Here is a 15155-nt window from a genome sequence, read left to right as displayed (position 1 = left end):
TCTTCCATGGTTGAAAGCCACTGTTCTAGCACTATGTAAATTTGGTCTCAGACCAAGATCTGATCTTGTCTGATTATTCCTGACTGTGGCTTTTACCTTCTGGGTTTTCTGTGCATCTTGTCTGGCTTGCACGCTTGCCACTTACTGTATTTGGTTATACATTTCTTTCTCCCTCTCTGCTGCCTTTGTATGTGTGTCTGATTTTCCCAAGTTCTAGATGTTTTTGTTTGTTTGCTGTTTTGGTCAACCCTACATACTTGTTAGTAGTTCTAAATATATGAATTGCTTGCTCTTTTTCTTATTTTATCATTTTTATGTGGTAGCAATGGGGTTTTGGAAAACTGAATCATTCTAGAAAATGTGGAGAACTTTGAAGGCATTCTAAATTCTAATATTCTATTAATGATAATGAAACGTGCAGACAATAGAATTAATATCAATGTAATACCCAGTAGTAACTGGAAATTCAAGACAGTAAAAGATAGTTATAAGAAAGATGTAATTTCCAGTAGATGTGTCTATTGCACTTTATAAGTAACCAGAAAAATGTGCAGTAGAATAGAAATTTAAAAAATAGACTGAGAAATATAGAAAATGGAAGGATTTGTAGAAGCATGAAGTAGGAATGATTAGTTCTACAGAGTGAGACGAGCAAAGTAATCAGTCTGTCGAAGTAAATTGTTAGGAATGATGGATGTAGCATCTGGTTAGGAGTGACTTGTGTAAAGCTGACAAATGTGATATGTGGATGTTGGTAGAAAACAAGTTGGGCATAGAGAAGTTAGCTTCTTACTACCAACTAAGGGGAGACATGTATTTTTTGTACCAGTTGGGAAAGATATAGCTCAGTTGTAGATTTTTCTCCAACTTAAAAAAAAGTCATCAGCAAATTCCAAGTAATAAACTGAAGCTTGAATCTGACTACTTTTTATAAGGTGGTTTTCCTCATCTAGGCCAAATTTTCATGAAAAATAATCATAAGCATAATGTGTTCATTGTAGAAAAATTAGAAAGTAATGAAAAGTATAAGGAAAGTGAGAGGTAGTTACAGATTAACTACCAAAGCCTAAACCTTTTCACTTAGGTTAAAACTATTTTCTTGATTTTTATATGGTCTGAGTTTCTCTCTAGATATAGAAATATGATATATGGACAAATATATACTGTGTGTATATGTCTTTATATGTATGCATAGTTATATAAAATGGGTTATTTTATATGAAATGCTTTATGGCCTGTCCTTTTTCATTTAATATTATGAACATTTCTCCATATGTATGTTTTTTATATATATTTACATAAAATGGGTTATTTTATACAAAATGTTTTATAGATTGTTCTTTTTCATTTAGCATTACTAATACTTTTTATCAGAAAAAAGTCTTGAGAGGGATATTAAGTGACTACACAGTATTCTGTTCTGAGATTATCTCCATGTTTATTTAAGCATTCACCTATTGTTAAACATTTAGATTTTCTTTTATGTATGTGTACACACAAAACGCACACGAATATGCATAGTACATATCATTTACAGTGAAGCAATTCCAGGAAAAATTTTGACTACATCTCCCATTTTTTTCCAAAGAGTCATGACCTCTGCTGCAGTCTGTCTGGCTCTTATATTTTGCCCTGCAAAATTCATTGTACCTATCTTCCTTAGTAAAAAGTGCTAATTTTATACCTGGCCGTTATCACCAGTGTTGGAGACTACATTTCCTATCCTTGCCAAGTGTTTAGGTGTGGTCAGAACACTAAGTTATGGTTTATAAGCTGTAAGCTGAAATATGAATATTAGAAGGGAGCAGGGTGGGCCTTTCTTTCCCTTTTCTTTCTGCTGCCTGCAATGTGGCTGTATTAGCTGGAGTTCCCGTAACCTTCTTGGGATATGAGCTGACTTTGAACAGAACAGTAAGTGGCATAGCAGAAGGATGTAAGGAACTTGGGCCCCTGATATTGGAGCTGCCGCATCAGCCTTTGATTGTCTACTTCTGGACACTTAAACATGGCAGAAATTTTCTCCTTTAGTTTCTTCCTCTCTTAAGTTATCATACTATTGTTATTAACATTTTCTTTTTTTGGCTGGGGCAGGATATGACCTAATCCTGTCTGATTAAGGATACCATTGTTTAATGCCGTATGTAGTAATGTGATAGGTCAAGTATAAAGAAACGTGCATTGTGTCATGATAGATTCTAGATCCAGGTTGAAACCAAAATCTACTTTGAGGCTGGAGAGAGATTAATTGGTATTGAAAAGAAAGCACTTAAAATGATACATAATTTCTGGGGTTCTTTGATAATTATATTGCTGTATTTTTCTCAAGTGCTTTTATTATGGCAAATATTCTTTCAGAAAACATTTGATAGCTTTTAGACGAACCCTCCTCACCCCCTAGCTTCACAAACCATTGAGGATTATATATCATATTATATTTTATCAGAATAATTCCTTCAAGCCCTATCATTAAATATCTTGGCTAGTTATTTTGCTGAGGTTAACCCATAAACTTTACTTTTAATGCTCTCATATTAACTTTATTGGAAGAGTTTTGAGAAATCTACAGTTGTAAAAATGTTTCTTAATTTTATGTTTTAGTATTGATTCTAAGGAAGTTATTCATAACTTAAATAAGTAAAGGATGCTATTTTTTTAAATAGGCTTTTTTGAGCAGTTTTAGATTTGTGGAATAATTGAGCAGAAAGCACATAGGGTCTCCATATACCCATTTTCCCAGGATACACATTTTCATCTAGGGTATCCCACTGCATATAATGTTATACATATTAAAGAAACTTGACACCCTGAACCAAATCTATATTATTTTATAATAGGAAATTCATACACTACAACAATCACCAATCATTTTATTCTAACCCTGGGTTTTCCATCCTCAATACTATTCATGTTTTAGGCAAGATAATTCTTTGTTGTTGAGAGTCTGTCTTGTACATTGAGGATGTTTCCATCCTTATTCTCTACCCACGAGGTGCCCATAATATTCCCCAGTTGTGACAACCATTAGTGTCTCCAGACATTGCCAAATGTCCCTGGGGGTGGGCAAATAGCCCCTAGTTGAGAACCATTGCTGTAATCAATTTATAATGCCCTAAGGTTTTCTGTATGTTTCAGGTTGGGCACAGATATAAGGGGTCTGTAGTTGAACAAACCTTCACAGGAAATTGGTGTAGACAAATTTAGACTCTCCCCTGCCACTGTGGATCTTAGGTGATATGCATAGTCTTACTGAACTTCATTTTTATTTTTTCTTTTTAAAAATATATTTTATTGATTATGCTATTACAGTTGTCCCATTTTCTCCCCTTCACTCCCCTCCACCCTGCACACCCTCTCCCACCCACATTCCCTGCCTTTCGTTCATGTCTGTGAGTCATACATGTAAGTTCTTTGGTTTCTGCATTTCCCTTACTATTCTTACCCTGTCCCTGTCTATTTTCTACCTACCGTCTATGCTACTTATTCTCCGTACCTTTCCACCCCTCTCTCCTCCTCCCCCTCCCCTGTTGCTAACCCTCCATGGGATCTCCATTTCTGTGGTTCTGTTCCTATTCTAGTTATTTGCTGTAAAAAACGTAAAATATTACCTAACTTGAAAGGTTGTTTTACAAATTCATTGAGATAAATTATATAAAATAATTTTGATTGGCTTTAATGTCCTTCTCTTCAAATGTGCTAGATTGTTTGGATTTATTCTCTTAAATGTGTCAAACACTCATTACAAAGTTCTTACTTCTTTGGGGGGAAGCTAATCATCAGTTAGATCCCATTAGCTTGGTATCTAATGGTTATGGATTTCCAGAGTATTATGCCATGGATGGTTAAAAACTTTAAATAAATGTTCAATGAAGACTGATTTAGGAGATTAGTTATGTTTTGACTCTTTGTGGTGCTCTAATTGTATTGTCACTGCATTCAACTTATAACAGTTAAATGATCTCATGGGTTCTTTTCAAGGACTTTGAGCTTCTCAAATTGAGGATAGCATTAGATGTCAGCCAGTAACTTTGTCCTTTGAAGTTTTTGTCTTCGTGTCTGAAATCCCGCCAATTTGAACAGCTTGCGTGTCAGTTGCCGTGGAGGAAGCTGGCCTCTGTCAGCTTGTACTTAGTCCATTCAAGACTTACAAAAACTTGACATAGTTTTCAACTAATAATGTCCATATCCCATTACTACTTTATAGAATTATAAAACATTCTACCCTAGTGAATGAAGTGCCATCTGTAATAATTAAGGTTATTCTTACTGTTCCAGCCCTGCAGAAAATTGTTAAAGCATTGGTGAAGGAAGACGCTGTGAATGAAGAAGACTTTTAAAAGGAAGAGGCTCAATGGCTGGCTGTGGCACTGTTACACTGTGAGTGTTGCTTTGATAAAGGAGTGTAAGTTAGGATAAGTATTCACTTTTTGGAGGGAAAATACGTTAGGCAAAGATATTATAAGTAAAATATAGAGAAGGATGTATTATAATCATGTTAATAATTTATAGGAAGTAATCTTATTGAGTCTTTTAAAAATTGAAAATATGTTCTCATGTATTGAGATGATGATTTTACCAATAGCATTGAAAAATATTCCTAATTCTAACAAGGGTTGATCTGTTTTATGCACATTTGCTTATTTAAAACTATCAGAATCCAGAAAATCATTGGAGTTTGTAGGCTTCTGATTTGTTTGGGTGACTTATTGTTTAGGTTATTTTGCAGAATTATTTATTTGCTGATTTATTTATGTATTTCATTATTTATTTATTTGATTATTTAGTAAATTATTTATCTAATGAATTATTAATACATCTTCATGACATGCTTTAAATTATTTATAACTTAATTTTGAGTTTATTGCTTTTAGACGCTGCATTGTTACTGAGTAGTTTAGATTTTTTTCTTTGTGGTTCTTTAAAATTAAAGTATTCGCTCTAAGGCAAAAGTATATTCATTGCAATGCCCATGATTTTTTAAAAAGTAATTTATGGTAGAGATAAAATTTTACTTATGCTTTAGCTCCAAATTTACCTGTTTAGGGTTGTCAGCGATAGAATGTATGTTTGTGTATACTCATTGTAGAGTGACTTACAAATTAATAATATAGCCTATTGTCTGTCAACTGAGATTGAATATCTAAACCTCTGTCCACATTATCCTCTGTATCTCTAAAGGACAGGTATGTATTTCTTACTTGCTTTAGAATAGATAATGGAGTCCTAGTTCTTTTTGGTGGCAAATGTAATTTTACTCCTGGAAAATTTTTAGTAAAGTTCAGAGAAATGAAGTCCAACTTAGATTTGGACCGCTGAGATATAAATTTGACTGATGTCACCTTTGTTTTTAAATCCCTATTACATGCGATTTGGAAACTAGCATGATCTTTATATAAATTTTATGTCAGTCCTAGTGATATATTTATTTCAAAGCTTATGACTTATGGAAAGTTTTATATACCACTTTATTTTAATGAACTAAAATGGACAAAGGTCTTAATAAATGCAAGCTATTGCATTTGTATAATAAATGCTTACCTTAGAGAATATTTCTCTTATATTAGAGTTTCTGTTTTTAACTACATAAGGTATATCTTCTGTCTCTGACTTTGTTTCTTAAGGTAGTGCCTTGTTCAGGCTCACGTGTTCACTGGGTTTAAGGAACAGGTTAAAATGCTTGTTTGGGTAAAAGAGCATCATGTGCACAGCGTGGTCTTTGGTGTTTGCCTCAGTGAATGACTGTGGACTTCATAGTTTCAGCGTTTTAGAGAGAAGTGGCATTGTGCATTGCTTGTAGCATGCTGTTGGAATACAGCGAAAATGGCCTCTGTCAACAGGTTTCACTATAAAATTGTAAATTATGCATACCTATGTCCAAATTTCCTATTTTGAAATATTGAATATATGAATGTTTAATTAAAATATTGCTTTGGTATCTTCATATACTTTCCATAAAGGAAAGTGGTTTCTTTTGATTTGTATACATGGGTTTTAAAATGTGCGTAACTGTGTAATATATCAGTGACTTTTCTGTTCTGGAGATGAACAACCATAGATATTGTTAGATATGGAATTTGATTTTAAAATGTGTGTCAGTATGCTGATGTGGACTTCTTTAGAAGAAAAAAGCTTCCTTTCCAGTGTTAAACAAGATCTATATTCATTGTCATGGTAATATTTCCAGTGCACACTATTAACAAGCATTTTTGAACTACTACCTGTGTCATCTAGGAAGATACACATATGTGTGCACATACATATGCATATACATGTGAAAATTTCCCCTAACATTGAAATAAATTTTCAGGACTTGTTTTTGAAAGGAAACATGAACGGAGATTATTGTAATAATAGCTAGTATTTATTGAGCCCTTACTCTGTGCATGTACAGTGCTCCTATCTGTTAATGGACTGTTGTTGCTCTGCACAGTGAGATAACTACAGTTACTGTCTTCATTTTACAAGTGAGGAGACAAAGACTTAGAGGTGTTTACCACTCCTGGGATTACGAGTCACTCCGTTTGATTCTCAAGGGTCTGTCTTAGCCCAGGACAGTTTGGTATGTGTAGTTGGTATAATGTAGATTTTCGCCAGAGTTGTTTTACTTATCTATTTTTTGAAGTTATTTATCTCTGGTAGGCTGAATTTGCTAGCTGTCTTCACTTTGCATAATACTTCGTCATCTTTTCTGAGCAGTAGGCAGTACTTGGGCTTCTTGAATTTTCTGATTTTATTCCTCTTGTAAGCCTGTCTATAGTGGACTGGAATTATATACTGAAGAAGAATTCGTGCCTCCGGGAGATTGTACATTCGCCTGGTAGTTATCTAAGATCAGATCTTTTGACGTTTAAGCCCAAGATCATTTACAGGGCTCTGTCAGGGCAAATCTGATTTTCTTTTTAGAATAATGGTATTATCAGCACTATATATATATATACATATTGTTAGAAGAATGATTCTAAGCTTTTATAAAAATGGTTACAAATATATTATTAAATTAACTAAATACAGGGTTTAATAGACAGTGTAGTGTTTAAATATGTGCATGACAAGGACAAGAAAGTAACCAGTTATAATTTAAAACACTTAAACGTAATTATTTAAAAGACTTTGGGGAGCCTCAGAGAATAAGGAAAACCATGAATTGGTGGGAGGCTGAGAAAAAAGATCTTCCCAACCCTGTTTACTACCTGCAGGTAAAGGCAGGCCTTTACCCTGGGTCTGGAACACGAAGAGCATCAGAAAACCCTTGAGTCAGAGTTAGATGGCAGCAGAGTTTGGGTGATGTTGCCCGAGTACTGCAAGTAACTGCATCTGAATGAATGGTAGGGAACTGTGTGAGTCGCTCAAAGTTTTAAGTTAGATTTTTCAAATAATTAATGTTATGTTAGAAAATCCTCAAAACCCGTGATTGAGGTGACATAAAATAATGTCATAGCCAGGATGAACGTGATTTACGGTCCAGTTCAGGACAGTGTTGAGAGTGGAGGAATGCCGTCCTCTGCCAGGGCAGTAGGTGTCAACTGGGATCTTCGCAGAATTGGGAGCTGTGTGCACCCTAGTGATACTGCACATTCCTGCCGAATAATTTCTAATAGTCTCATATAATGTATAGGTAAGAGGAATCTTGATTCACATGCAGTATCTTTAAAGGTGTATTGTTTTATGATAAAACCAACTTCCACTATGATAATGTTTTTGATAGCCAAGCAAGGCAGTTTGTGACTATGACTTTCATAAAGTATGACTGATGTTTTACAGCTTTTGGAACATAGTTTCGAGGTGAAAATAGAGAGGTATTACTGTTGGGAAGACAAAGATAAGTATAATAAAGTTGGTTATAATATAGTAGGTAATTTTGGAGTTTTTCTTCATCTCACGCAAGGATTTTTTGTGCTTGTCTTACCTTATAAATATTCTGTTTTTTTTAATACTCTAATTGATGATATATTTGACATTGTACTGAAAACAAACCCTATTTGTTATTACCTTAGGAATTTATAATTTTAGGGTGGATGAATCAGTGGTCTTTGTTACCCTTAAAAACCATGTTACATATTATATATATTGACAGTTGACAGCTGTGCCAAAACATGTTTGAAAACAACTGTTTTTCCTTGATGACTTTCTGTGTGTGAAAATGAGAATACCTAGAAAAAAGCTGATTAAAGGTTTCTTTTGTGTGAGTGTGTGTGTAGTTTTCTTTTCACTTTCCTCTCAACATGTATTTATCTAATAAGGCATATTACATTATTAAAGTCATAGTTGGATTATTAAATTAAATTTCTAGTTAATTTGCACTTAGGTTATAGATGATTCGTTAAGTTGAACTAGGTAACCACACTGGCATATTTTAATTTGAATAGACATTAAAAAGAAAAATTCTCATGCACTCATTCTTAGTCATTTATGTGTATAATATCAGAACTCTTTTTGTCCGGAAAGGCCTATTATGCTCAGTAACAAAAGTAAGAGTTTTCATATATTCTGCCTGGAGTCTTTTATAGGCAAAGCACTTCATGAACTATCTACCTCTCTGGTTGTAAGACTATCACATCACTTATGTGTTGGCTCTGAGAGTGCCTCCTTTATAGTTATGACAGGTAAAGGTACAGCCAAAGGTCATGTTAAACACAAGATTTCTTTCATACCCCATCTATTTTGTGGATAGCATGTGAAGTAGTTTGGGTCCCTGCATTGGTATTTTCAGAGAGCAGCCCAAAAGAGTGTTCCCATGGGAGTGTTCCAAATATCTTTCCTCCTGTCTCCCCTGTGGTTGCAATATGTAGCATGAATGTGCATTTGAATTCTGGACTAATTAAATAGAACCTTATTGAGTTAGAGTTTGCACAATAATAAGACTTTTACACTGCTAGGGTTTTGTAGGGCACTACAAAATGATACTGACATTGAAAGGTCTTTAATAATATTGAATACTCTGAGTAAATGTGATGTTTTAGTTTTGACCACCTTAGTTACCAGATAACATACCAACAACAGCAAAAACAGAATGCAAAATCACACAAATGAAATGACATAAACAAGGCATGCCTGTACATATACAACCTACTGACCAGATCCTATTTTTTACTTTAATTTATTAGATAAGTACAATTTAGAATGTTGAGAAGGTCATATATAGGAAAGTTTTCTAAAAAGCCACATACTGTATAAAAATATACATATGTTCCAGAGTGGTTATCAAATGCCTTTAAGTCATCCTCAGTATATAATACAAAAAATATATAGACTGAAGTAAGGATGTTTGGAAGAAGATAAAATTGTCAAGTTACAGTTTTTTTTTGTATAATTGCTAAAGCATTTTTTGTTTTTTTGAATTTTTCTTTTGTTTTCTCATATTATTGCATGCTTCTTGGCAATAAGACTTCTGATTTCATTGATATTTTATATATAAAATTAACTTTATATGAACTATGTGTAAAAGGGGGTTGAAAGATAAGATTTTATTTTGTTCTTAGTCTTCCAAATTCTAGAGAGTAAGCATGGTTTTTCACTTAGAATTTGAAAAATAACTGAAACTAACCAATCAGGTTTTTTAGGGTGGGGTAGATTTTGAAATTGACAACTGATGTCATCATTGTCAAGCATTTTGAAAGCTTGCTCATATCTCTTAAATGTTCTCTTGTTTTATAGAAACTGTACTGTTATATTTTGTTATTGGTTTCTTAAAGCCTAATTATAAAATAACCCGATTAAACCATGTTCTGAGTGAAAATATGGGTATGTGCATTTTTTTGTATAGAAACATAGCTTATCTTAAAAAGTGATGCTGTTTATAATACATGTAAGCACAACTTTAGAGCTGAATGTGTAACAGTTTGGCAGTCATTTGACATTGGTCAAATGTAGAAACTGTCACCCGAGGACTAACAGTCATTGTCATGGGGGTTTTCTCCAATCTCACAGGCATATTTGCCCAGAGAATACTTGCTTCTCTTTGCTTCCTCTGCTTTATTTCTCCTGTTGCTACTGCCATTTTCCTTCAGAGTTATGCTCTGATGTGTTAGTGTGATGTAGAGAAAGTCAAAGGTTTGATATCCTTAGAGGTTGGATAGCTTTGCTCCATTTCTTTTCTGTGGATCCCATCTCCTTGTCTGTTTTACAGACTTGATTAATAGTTGGCTTGGGTATAGAATTCTAGGTTGTAGGCCATTTCCTCTTAGAATTCTGAAGGCTTTCTTTCACAACATTCAGGGATGCTATCCAGAGGTCCATTGCCTCCCCCACTGTGGAGTTGTTTTCTGCTGTGGGTGACCTGTTTTAATGTTAAAATAAATGTTTAGCCCTCGTTGGTATAGCTCAGTGGATTGAGCGTGGGCCTGCGAACCAAAGGATCGCGGTTTGATTCCCAGTCAGGGCACATGCCTAGGTTGCTGGCCAGTTCCCAGCAGGGGGCCCACAAGAGGCAACCATACATTGATATTTCTTTTCCTCTCCTTCCCTTCCCCTCTAAAAATAAATAAATAAAATCTTTTAAAAATGTTTAAATAATCAGCAAAAATATTTTTAGTACATACAGGGTGCTGGTATGAAGGGAAGTTGAAAAGGTATTCACTTTTGAGAATGTATCTTCTCTTAAGAAGAAGTATGTACATAAGGGGTGGCAAGTGCAAAGTTCAGTAGGATGAGAAATGTCTCAAAATTGTATGTAATTAACTACCATGAATGGCCTAGAGGGGCCATTATAGTAATTTAGGTATTTTAGCTATCCTAGTAGAATATTTAAATATTCTTAAGTCATATTTTAGGCATAAGGTATATATGTGTGTGTGTGTGTATATATATATATAAAGTAGTAGTGATCAATAACTTAAGAAAGTCACTTAATGGTGCTCTAATTTTATTTTTATTATTTGTCTCTTATTTTATCCATAGGCCCACTATCTTTAGGACCTAGACATTTTTATCCTTGAGTTTGCTTGCTGATTAGAAATGTTCTTAAAGTTACATAGAATTACTTTTGGGATATTGCATTTTTCACCTATAATTCATATTATATACTATTATAATATTTTATAAAATCATTTAAGTTTCAAAAATTAGGGATTTTGCAGCAAAAAGTAGTCAATGATTTTTTGCCATACAGTAATCTCATTTTTCATGAATCATAATTTGAATTCATTGTTTTTGTTCATGTATTTTTATTTCAACATTTATATTTTTTCATAGTAATTTCAGGGTAAAAATAGATATATTTTTAATTCAAATTAACTTATTTTCCCTTATCTTGAGAACTTGTAATTCATTTGGCGTTTCATTAAAATAGTTTTTAGAGAATGCCCAGTTCATACCTATACCATCTCTATCTCTCCATCTCCCATACTTCCTTTATCTTCTTATCTTTCATTTTGTAGCCTACTTTGTGTTAGGTTACACTAAACCCAGTACAGGCCAAAAAAAAAAGTTATAAAAAAACTGAAATCAAGTGCAGAAGTGTCTTATGGAGAAAAAACATAATTATGCTATTGTGTAAACTTTTCAAATGTCTAGCAAGCTAGAACTGTTCAACAGATGTGATTGCTACATTGTTTCAAATTTATGCCAATCAGAGTTGATAGGATATGATCACACTCTAGTAGATTTATGAGATAAATTACAATATTGCATGACACGCTTCAGATAGCAAACATCAATATAAGTTGAATATGATTTCTTGTTTAAGATAACAAGCCAGTAATTCTTTAAATCAAATGGTTGTCCTTTGAGAGAATAACAGTTTTTGTGAAAATTAATAGTATCTTTGATATTTTCTTCATGGTGAGAAACAGTGTATTAAACTTTTCTTAGTGTACAAATGGGATTGTAAATGGGAGGCACTTGGTTTCTATTTAGCTATAGATGACCAGCTGGATTGCCGAAGGCCTGTGAAGAAATGGGGCTGAACTTAATTTGTCTGCAGAAAATTTTAGTAAAAGACAAAAAAGCTTGTCATTGTGATTCTGAATTTCTTCAGAGTAAGATTTCACTAGATATGTCTAAAGGTTTACTAGAAAATGTTTCTTTTTTAAACAAGTAGAACTTTATTTTTCTCAAAGGTTTATGTACTTAGTTTTAGAGTATGGCAAGGGAGGGAGAAAGAGGAGAGAAACATTGATGTGTGGTTGCTTACAAACAACTCCGGCCTGTGCCCTGCTTGGGAATCCAACCAGTGACCTTTTGGTTCCCAGACTGGCACTCAATCCACTGAGCCGTGCCGGTCAGGGCAAAACAAGTAGAACTTTGATACCTCACATAAACAAAGACAATGAAAAAAAAAAAACATTTCTACTAATGAAGTGACAGGTTCCTCCACGGAAGTTAGAGCCAAGGAATGAGAATCAGATTCTCAAGCCTGTTTGTTCTAACAACAAGTGGTAGAACCAGTTATTTAAAAGCTCTTGCTGAGAATGATTTTAACTTCAAACAAAGTCTACACAGTGGAATCTCCCAGTTCAATTTTGAAATACTTGCATGGAGTCCCTAGAGAAATTGATTTGAAATTGTTAGAGTCAAATCATTTGTGAAAAGAGGGTGGGATTTTTAATTTATTAGATTGGAATTAAAACTTTTAGACTATACCCCTGGCTGGTGTAGCTCAGTGGATTCATCATGGGTCTTTGAACCAAAGGATCACAGTTCGATTCCCAGTCAGGCCACATGCCTGGGTTGCAGGCCAGTTCCCAGCAGGGGACCCACAGGAGGCAACCATACATTGATATTTCTCTCCTTCTCTCCTTCCCTTCTCTAAAGATAAATACATAAAATCTTTAAAAAATAAATAAAAATAAAAATAAAACAAAAAACTTTCAGACTATAGAAACTAGCCAAACTAATGATTTTTAGGAAGGTAGACCCTCATGTAAGGATATTGTCAAATCTTTAAATTTTTTCAGAAGAAAATTTTACAACCTGGTTTAGATTTAAAATATTCAAAAAATAATTCAAATATTCACAAAATACAGAGGATAAATAGAACAGGTGACCTTATATTTATGATGCACAATTAGTTTGTTAACATTTGCTCTTTCTTTCTCTATAGATATATGTGTATATAGGTTTATATAGATGATGTTTTAAAGTCCTTTCTTTCTAAGAGATAATCGCCATCTTGAAAGTGTCCATGCTTTTAGATTTACGACTTTTATGTGTTCATTAACATTGAGTGTTCTTACTAACTAAAATATTTTATTAGTCTTCATGAAGTTTGCTTTTTTATTCTTTTTACCCATTTCTGAGCTGTTCCTGCCATCTGTTTTTACATCTGGTTTATTAATTTTAATTTTTCTCGAATACTTCATGATAGGACAACATCAGTACCGCAGTGTGTTTATCAGTTTCTCTTTGGATGGACATTGATGAGTCGGGAGACGCTGTATAGACTTCTTCCACAGACATCCGTGTGGCTCAGTGTTTTCAGCACACGAGACCAGCTGCCCTCAAGCTCCACAGCACTGCACTCAGGTGTTGGCATTAGGCAGCACCCTCAGGCAGTTGGTGCCACCGGGGCTGTCCATTGCTTTCTCTTTTCTTGCCGAAGTTCCTCTGTCCTTGAAAGCTGAATCGCAAGGAAGCCAGCAGACAACTTTATCCTGCTGCTCTTTAAAAAAAAAATCGTTCTATTCTTTCCATCTCACTGCCCCCCCCAAGTAAAGTAAAATTCCATAAAATGTGTTTTTTTGGTATTTTGAAAAAGATACCTTTTTGTTCTATTTTACAGTTTTTACATTTTTTTAAAAATTTAGTCTGCTGAAAGCTAGGACCTGTGCTACGGGGGGGCTTTCGTTTGCCACAGCCACAGGTACACGGGGTCTGTGCGTGCGCAAGACATGGTTTTGCTTAGTGTGAACATCACGATTATGGATGGGCCCAGGGGGTTATATAACTGTTTCAGTTAGTAACAGTGAACTACTGAATATTGAGAATGGTACACTTATTTGTGAATAGTTCAGAATTTTTCAAAGCTTACTTGAACATTTTCCAATCTGAATTACATTCTTTGGGTTCAGATTTATATGATAACTTTCCTTAGGCTTCTTTTATTTTAATACATGTTATATGTTGGTAGAAGTCATACATTTAAAAGTATACTTAAACATGTATTGCACACTTCAAATTCGGAGTGTGATGCACTCTCAAACCATTGAAGAGAAAGCTGTCAATTACAAAATTCTTTTGACTGTGTGCCCAACAGCTTGAAGCTGCCTCCTAGAATGCCAAATATCAGACTATTACTGTTATTAACCCTTTTTGAAATACCCCTGGAAATGTTTCTTCTTAAAATAAAAAAAAAGATTAAAGAAATTGCTAGGTCTGGATAATTTCTTCTGTGTTTTTTCCTGCATAAATAATAAACATATCTTTTCATGTCATTGTCACAATTTTTTGGAGTTTTTATTTGATTTCATGCATATTTTCTGGATTCCCAGGAATATGTTATTATCTCATAAACCCATTCAAAACAGTTACTAAAATATTTTAAAGGAGATGCGTCAGCTTGTCTTGTGTCAAGTCTCTTTGGCTTGAAAAAAATTCTTAACCTGTTCATCTTTTACATTTCCTACCTTTTTTTTTTTTTAGGGAGAACTGTGTATTTTTTGAACTTACAGAAAAGTTTTAGGGTAGACTGTCAGTTTAGTCGGTGTATTCACCATTGTGAGGTTGTGACTCGAGGTTTCACGTCTCTGTCCTGCCGTGTTCTTAGATTGCCTCTTATGTTTGCTGTTAGCAGAGTCGCGGGAACCTTTCCTTGGCTCTGAGAGTTCTTTGCTGGGCTCTGCTTTTGTCTCCTCTTCATTTGATTTATTCCCTCAAACTCAGCTTCACTTGCTGACTTGGAGCCCTTAAATTCTTTTGCATCTGGATTGTACATCTTGATTGACAAATTTGCCTTACATATGGTCAGATAATTCTGTATTTGGGAAAAAATATTCCTATTGTGTGTTTTACTCCACTGAACCTTTCAGTGTTAAATGTAGTTTGGATGCATGGGGAAGAATTAATGATTGGAAGATACAGAGTTGGTAAATTATTTATTCTGGCCCCGAGGAAGCTGAAAAGCTGAGTGAAAGACTAATAAATCATTTGTGGTAGTGCTGGTTGTCACTTCCAATTATTTTAGACTGTTTTGTGATAAATGCAGCACCTGCTAGATACCCGCA

At 34.2% G+C, this 15155-nt stretch overlaps 1 protein-coding gene across 2 annotated transcripts in view; it reads left to right on the top strand.

The window, feature by feature from the left end:
- Positions 1–15155, top strand: part of TBC1D5 (TBC1 domain family member 5) — a 476007-nt gene that overhangs the window by 30134 nt on the left and 430718 nt on the right. Inside the window, exon 2 of one of the 2 annotated variants that reach the window (XM_037061363.1) lies at positions 4273–4374. The gene's annotated coding sequence lies outside the window, so the exon portion shown is untranslated. Of the gene's footprint in view, positions 1–4272; positions 4375–5116; positions 5181–15155 lie in introns of those variants that run through there. The other variant, XM_037061360.1, reaches the window with a different exon arrangement.

Source organism: Sturnira hondurensis, unplaced genomic scaffold (assembly GCF_014824575.4).
Source record: "Sturnira hondurensis isolate 20B ecotype Veracruz unplaced genomic scaffold, ASM1482457v3 Scaffold0013299, whole genome shotgun sequence".
Classification (NCBI taxonomy): Eukaryota; Metazoa; Chordata; class Mammalia; order Chiroptera; family Phyllostomidae; genus Sturnira; species Sturnira hondurensis.
This window is presented reverse-complemented; position numbering and strand designations above follow the sequence as displayed.